The sequence below is a fragment of the Leptinotarsa decemlineata genome, unplaced genomic scaffold (genome assembly GCF_025532065.1).
Source record: "Leptinotarsa decemlineata unplaced genomic scaffold, Ldec_3_MD MMD2_P_RNA_scaffold_14, whole genome shotgun sequence".
NCBI classification, from domain to species: domain Eukaryota; kingdom Metazoa; phylum Arthropoda; class Insecta; order Coleoptera; family Chrysomelidae; genus Leptinotarsa; species Leptinotarsa decemlineata.
The window spans coordinates 7,699,102-7,707,265 of record NW_027412528.1 but is presented as its reverse complement, the minus strand read 5'-3'; the positions used below and the strand labels follow the sequence as shown (position 1 = coordinate 7,707,265).

Below are 8,164 nucleotides of genomic sequence, written 5' to 3'. Positions count from 1 at the left end.
CTCATATTCGATGTGGTTTCTAAGTCCAAACCATTTCCAAAAGATAAAATAAAAATGTTTGTTTGTTGTGTTACTTTCATATATCCCATATTATGTCAGAGGATACGAAGGAACACTATTAAGATAAAACAGTTCAGGTACATATTAAAGAAATATTGGCTGCAGCCTTCAAACTTGGTGAATGGGATGAATTTTGTAAATGGTTTCAAGATTTATAGGTTATTTTGAATTCACCAACTGAAACACCCCACTTCACATCAAGTTTACGTTCACTCCTAAATATTTGTTGTGGTTCTGATTCTAAAATTGTCGGAGAGGATAATGTTATTTCAAATGGAAATGTAATAGAAACAAAAACGATATTTCAAAAAAGATACCGTCTTATCTTGTGGTGCTGGAGTGCCTTGTTGTTGAAGTGGACTGTATTTGTATCTTTATTTCAGTTCTCCTATCGCTACCACTCGAATCTGTGCTGGTTTTGGTAATTGAAAATGCTGTTGCATATATTTAATGAATTTATATTATACGGAGTTACAAAAATCAACATTTCTGACTATCGTTGTTTGACTCTTTCCTTCTGTCATCATGACAGTTGTCATAAAACATGGCAGGGGCGTATCATATAAAAAATTCAACATATGTCCCCGCCTTGAAAGGTCGTGAACTTTCAAATTAATTGAAAATACAAATGAAATATTAGCAATCAAAACAAATCACAATTTTTAACTTAAAGTTCAGAATCGGTTGGCAATAAACATATTTTTCTACACCCGTACTCTAACAATACACTTATATGACCATAATCCGTTTCATAATGATATCCATTATGATACAGATTTTTCATAACGATACAGATTATCAACCAATAGAAACCCATAATTTTTCAATCAAGAATCCTGTTCCTTTGTTTGTCCTAGATTCTAACCTAAGTAACTAATTGCTTTATTTGTCAAAATCAGTTTTCATATTACCTACCTATATTATCAAAATGTCTGAAAACAGCGATATAGAAGGAATACCATCGACTCCTTCACACATATCGGAGAAAGCAGAAAATGCAACAAAAAATCTTTTACCCCAAAAATCTAAGAAAGTGTACGAAAAACTATATCAACGGTTTATGGGCTGGAGAAATACAAATAACATTTCGACATTCTCGGAAAATGTTTTGATCGCCTATTTTCAAGGGCCCTACATGATATATATTTGCCCTCTGCATCTGCTATATACAATAGAGCTGTAGAAAGTAAAACGACATTATTGTCATGGAAATGTGCAATAATTTTCTGATTTGATCTGTTGTGGCTGTTAGCAACAATTGGACCTTCAGAAGGATCTGACTGTGATGTAGTAATATTATTATTTGATCGTTAAACGTGCCTGAGAAGTTCATCGAAGACTGACTAGAAGATACGGAAGATTGCTCCCTAAGCTTCTGTTCACTAGAAGATATATCCTTCTCAAAATGAAGCAGAGTGTTGTGTTTTTTAGCACAAGATCTTGAGTGGAATGACCTGGACGTAAACAATTGGTGCATATCTTACGTTTTCTGATTTCTTCATATCTGGCACTAATCGACAGTTTCAAGGAATCGATGACCTTGGCTGCATCACCCTTCAAACATGACTGAAGATAGTGGAACTTTTGGATATCGGAATTACTATGAATAAGTGATGTAAAGGTGTCTGCAAAATTAGACCATTTATCATATATTCCACTAAATTCAGGCAATGACAACTGCGGTAGTTTCACATTACAATTGATATTTGGTTCATTGACTTGATGAAAAGACGATGCACCTGGGGTAGGTTTACATAAAAGATCTCTTGCTTTCGAAACAATAAGAAAATATTTGTTTTCTAATAGATTTCTTTCATCATCATCATCATCAAGTGCTGGCGCCTTGGTGAATATCGATTTGACCCAGTAAATTTCACCAAAATATGATAAACTATGGAAAAAACCAATAATAAAGTGATAGTGCATATGTCACAAAGGCAGAAGTAGTGATTACAACACGCAGGGGAAAAATACAGCAATAAATATTCATAAAACAAGTGAGTAAGGTTCAAAATCGCTTAGCAACAAATTCGAATAGATCTTATCAGTGTGGCCAAAGTGGGGAGCAATAAACACAGCTAACTGCTATCGGTCAAACCCATCGCCGATACGATTAGTCACTTTCGAAGCAGCGTGGAGAACAACATATACACAACCTGTAAATGAGAGTCATGCCCAACCACAGTGAAAATATCTCGTTACAAAGTTTATTAGAAGCCATCCAAGACTGCAGAAATGTCCTAATGAATGAAATAAAGCAAACTAAACAGGACATAACAGAAGAAATACAAGAACTGAAAGAACAGAATAAAACACAATATGCCTGCATTTTTGTAAGTTTGGTTGCATACTCATCTGCCTGTTCATGAGAAATTGACAGACGCCGGGCAACAAATAAGTTATGTCGGTACACCGCACGTGCACTGTGTTGTTTTCGGCTTTCTATAAGTAAATAAAGGTGAGTTTAATTTAAAAAAATTGTAGTGTTTTGTTCTAGGCATTTAGAAATAAGAATACATAGTTGAAATATTTGATTCCAGTAAAATAAGGATTGTTTTGGCGTAATTAAAAAATGGTCCCGCTTGGGAACACCATGCATACCCAGAACAAAATTTTTACATAGTCCTTTTTTACAGGTAATGGATCCCAAAATATTCTATGGGTTCTCAAGGGTCGCTCATATCAAATTGCGAGACATACCTTCTGATAGTGAGGACAGTGAACTTTCAGACGATGAATATCCTAATGAAAAAATACTCTTGAACAAAGATAATTTATCTGAAAATGAACCTGATGCCATTGAAAATGATGAGTTCTCCGAAGAGGACAACATTCCCATTAGACAACTCTTCCCTCAAAGAACTTCACTGAATAAAGAACAGAAAAACAAAAATAAACTACTTCAAAAATGGAAAAAATCTGCAACAGAATGAAATGATGATAATGTAAAATTTGAAGGAAGTGAACTACTTTCAGATGAAATTTTGAAACTAAATTCTCCATACAAACTTTTTAGATACTTTTTCCCTGAAGATTTTCTTACAAAAATTGCAAAAGAAACTTGTATTTATAGCGTTCAAAAAAAGCCAAGCAGGCCTCTATGTACAAGTGTAGAAGAAATTCAACGTTTCTTTGGTGTAATATTCTGGATGTCACTTATCAAGCAGCCTTCAACTCGACGTTACTGGTCTCCCAATACTAGAATTCCACAAGTTGCAGATGTCATGACATTGAACCGTTTTGAACTGCTCAAAAGTTTTTTGCACTTCAGTGACAACACTGAATCCACGAGCAGCTTGGATAAAATAATGCCTGTTATAGAACAAGTCCGAAATACCTGTTTATCTGTTCCTTTGGAAGAAAATCTCTCGTGTGATGAGCAAATAATTCCCTTCAAAGGCAGAATAAGTCTAAAAACTTGCAACCCTAAGAAACCACACAAATGGGGCTATAAAATGTGGGTTCTTTCTGGAGTGACTGGGTTTTCATATAATTTTGAGCTCTTCGCTAGAAAACGAGGTTTTACAGTGGATGATAATGATTCAGATTTTGGATCTGCCGGTTTGTCTAAACCCATACTATCAGATATACACATAAAGTTTTTTATGACAACTATTTTTCTTCATTGCCTTTGGTATCGCACTTATCGAAGCGCAAAATTCATTCGGTTGCAACAGTTCGAACAAATCGATTGTCGAACTGTTGTCGCAACTCAGTTCTCGCTTGGCTATTAACGAGAGGATTTTATTCGCTGTTTCACCCATTCATTCATTCATCCAAATAATAAAAGAACTCATTCAAAACTTAATAAAATATTTATTGTGAAAGAAACGGAAAAATACTTTAAATAAACTCACACTCAATGTTAATAAAAAAAAAAATTAAAATAATCAAAAAACTTACATTATACTGCCACCCAGCAGGATTGAAGAAAAGGAGATGTGCTGCATTTCTGATGACCCAATCGATACGTAAATGAATACTGTTTGTTGATTGTTAACTGTTAACTCTTAACTATATCCATGATCTTGACCTCCCTCAATATTTATAAAGAATTATACGCTGACATTGTGACTTTGATCCGGTCACTGTACTGAGGTAAAATGCACAGCATGCAATCTGTGCCAAGTTTGCATATTTGGAGATTGTTTTATATTCCATATCCTGTGATCGGATCAATTTCGATGTCTATGAACTTGAAATATCAAAAGATGGAATTCTGAATACTGAGTGTTTTTGTGTTAAAATATTGAAGTGCGGTTGGAATATCTTTCAATTCATATATTTACTCAAATGAATCTGAATCATTTCATGATTATTTTCTATATTTGACACATCTCCCCTCCACGTTAAAGCTGGCCCCCAGCTTTCTGGGTAGTAATGAAAAACAAAAAAACAAATTGAAATTCAAATGAAAACTCACAATTCAATAAAAATATTTTGAATAATAAAAAAACAATGGGTTTAAAATATGATTATAAACATCAATTACAAACTACATGTCCTATAAAAGTTAGAAAAAACTATATTGTCCAATTGATTCTGCAACTATGAGTTCCCACACTTATATTGTCATAGTCCGGCACTGAACTTTGTCTGTCTTCGTGTCACTCCACCAATCTGTCCGCACAGCGTTCCGTGTCTTGGTTCTGACTTTGTTTTGGTTGATGGCTGCTCGGCTACCACAACTCAACTGGATGGAAACATTGGCAACGTAACAGTGGACTGAATTGGACTGGACTATAATTACGTATTACGTTGTGCTTTGCGTTTTCTCGTATTACCAGAACATGTTTTTCTGGTTTCTGTGAAATGTATCTGTCATTCTGTTCCATGCCTATTCTCTCAATTGTGTATAGAGAAGAAGATTTACGATTTGACATGACATATGACATACATACAATTTGATGAATATGTGAATATTTAGCGCCATTTTTCGTTCACTGAAGTGATTTTGATTTTACACTTTGAAATATATTTATATCTGTGTGTTCATCGTGTAATAGTGTGATCAAGTTATTAGCTGCCCAGGAATATAGAAATTACCCCTTCGAGAGCTTTTGGGAAACTTCAAACATCATTGTCTGTGGTTCTGTTGTGTCAGCATTTATGAAACTAGCGTTGTTTTCATAAATTACTTGCGAAATATTTTCTGTAGGCTGCTTGGGATTTGGATTATCCTGGTACTCAACGGTATGATGGTGATTCTGAATTGTTTTGAGTATTACAATTTTATTCACATAATATGTCTGTGGATGATGTCTGCCCACACAGGAACTGTTTATCAGCTACTCAGAACAACTGGTAACGCAACAACGTAAGTATTTGTTTCTGGTTGAATATGGCACTAGTGACTGCGATATTCCTATAGTCCATTCATTTGAGCCATGATGATTCAACTTAATGTTTCCCTAGGTCATCGTGCTGTCTGTGGTACGATCTGCTGAATGTCCTGGAGTGGAAAACCGTAACAGGGGTGATGGAGTAGTGGAGTAGTGACTGCCTCGAAGTGCCTTGGGGTGTGGTGTTGCCTCGATTGCATGAAACAAGAGAGAAATTCGGCAGTAAGTTCTTCCATGATATATTTTTATTCTTATAGCTAGGTTATGTTACTATTAAATTCGATAATAAAAAAAAAATCAACAAAAATCACTGCATTCTATAGTTAACAATCATTTGACAGTTTAATCTAATTCGTTAGAGTACATATAATATACATTTAAGTTAATTTGACAATAACTTGCAGATACCTTACAAACTTTCTTTTTCAACTTTGAAGCATACTTTTTGATTTATGCTTGAGCATACTTTCAAAATTCATTGGTTCTTTATGACACACCCATTTTAACATTAATTTCTTTTGTACAATTTTTCACTGATTCCTCACAGTATTTGTCACCTGTCTATTCAATTGTCACCTCATGTGATATACATTTCACTGAATAATAAGAAATTGAAAATAGCAATAGCAATTTATTTTCTTTTCAATGAAAATAAACAGCTATTGGAAATATTTATCGAAAACAACTACTTTCCTGGCTAGTACCAACGACGAATATTGAATTATATCTGATAAATATATATTAGAAACCACATGTAAATTGCATCTCTCAGATTTTGCATATATTATTATTATTATTCTCTTTATACTCTTTCACCTTTTTTCATAATTACCATGACGTAGTAACTTTCTACATCTTGAAACATCATATTTGTCTTTTCTTAAGACAACTTTCTGTGTCGTACTTTCTACAACATCGTACCTGTCTTTCCTCCGAAGACCTCATGTATGCGCATTTCATTTCATGCCTCATACAAAATTCATATTATAATCATCATCATTTCTCATGAACATCTAACATATTTTACACACCTTCAAAAATGAAAAATTTCATGCAGTTTTGAGAGCGTCCTCCACAGTCTGCCTTTTCATCTTGTGTGTATAGTCTACCTATATAAATGATTCTTCTTCAATACATAATCATCAATTCTCACCTTTTCAATATATCTATACGCTTCTTTTATTTCTCATAATATTACAAACTTCACTGTTTGTAGATCATCAGTCTGAGATGCTACTTCCTATTACTTTCCATACAAAATAAAAAAATAAAACTATGTGGTGACATTGAATTGTTTGTACTTCTTCTGACCAGGGGTGTGTCAATAATGCATTCATTATTATTATGTTTCTTTTCTTATATAATTACTGCTTATTTTTCCTTAATTAATTGTGTGTAAAATTTTATTTGAAAAATGCAATTAAAAAAATATTTTGTATCTGCATTTCATTCAATTACTAATCTCTAATTATTATACCCTAATTATTCTGGATTCTTATATGTTTAAAATTGAATATTTTAATTTGAGTCAGAATACTCATTCATAAAACAGTTCACAGTTCTGGAATTTTTGCGTATAATAGATACCTAACCAGATAAATTAATTGTTGTTTAATATTATATGTACTCTGGACATGCCCTACCGAGCATAATTTAACAAATTTAATTTTGTTATAGGGAGGTGCTTAAGATTATGCAAAAAATAGTGAATAGTATTTGAGAACAAAACATTTTGTGAAAGAGAGGTAACTATGTATGAAGTGTAACATTGCCATGTAAAACATGTTTTAATAAAATTTTTGAAGACCATCATCTTTCACTACCTCTTGATATCAGTCTCGCAATAAATATTTATAGCAAATGAATTGTTACTCTTCAAACTCAAAGAAAAAAAGGTTGAATATTTGGCGGTTATAATAAAATGAAACTATTTCCAGAATTTACTAAAAATAGTAAATCTGAGGGATTTTTTAAATATTTTATGTTGCGCTTTATCGAAAACAACATTACAAACCAATCGACAAGGGTTCATATTTATACTGTATGTCAAAAATGAGGATTTTTTCATGTTGGCGATCATGATGGCGTTCTTTGTCTCAATAGTTTTCAAAAAGTTAATAAAACTCAAAAATGGACCTTTTTCTTGTGTCAATATTCTAATTGATCATATTTAATATATTGATTACTTAATGAGCTGACGTTGATGACTACTTTAATTTGTTTTCGAGTCATTACCAATAGAATGTTAGAGGATGATTGGTAACAAGGAATATCTTATGAATCCAACTAATTGATACTATGATACACATTCCCAAGCTGATGAAACAGATATTGGTAGGTGTATCATTTATTTTTCAAAAAGTCAGATACGTATGCAAAATTTCGAAATCATGTAATGGGTAATCGTACGGAGCTGGATGAACAGATATTCCATACGTTTAGCCAATTCAACTGTACAGTTCCAAGCTGATGAAACAGATATTGGAAAATGTACCGCTCATACTTTCGAAATTTACAGACGATAAATGAATTTTTTTTTCAAATTATTCCATTGGCAATCTTAAGAAGCTGAATGAACAGATATTCTTTATGATTGCTCAACTTCAGTAATACTTTTCTTTCTAAGCTGATGGACAGTTATTAGAAAGTGTATTACTCATAACTTGAGGAGAAGGGAAACATGGAAAGTTGACTGAAATGATAGGTTGTATTTGGATTAAAAAAATTGAAGCACAAGAACCAACTTATAACATATTCAAAAC

The 8,164-nt window shown here is 33.0% G+C and overlaps 1 long non-coding RNA gene across 1 annotated transcript; it reads left to right on the top strand.

Annotated features, from left to right (window-relative positions):
* The first annotated feature begins 3,770 nt into the window (after window positions 1-3,770).
* LOC141483344 (uncharacterized) lies at window positions 3,771-6,803 on the top strand. The gene is made up of 2 exons (XR_012466023.1): window positions 3,771-5,377; window positions 5,476-6,803. It is a non-coding gene; the product is annotated as an uncharacterized lncRNA (long non-coding RNA).
* The last annotated feature ends 1,361 nt before the right edge of the window (window positions 6,804-8,164 follow it).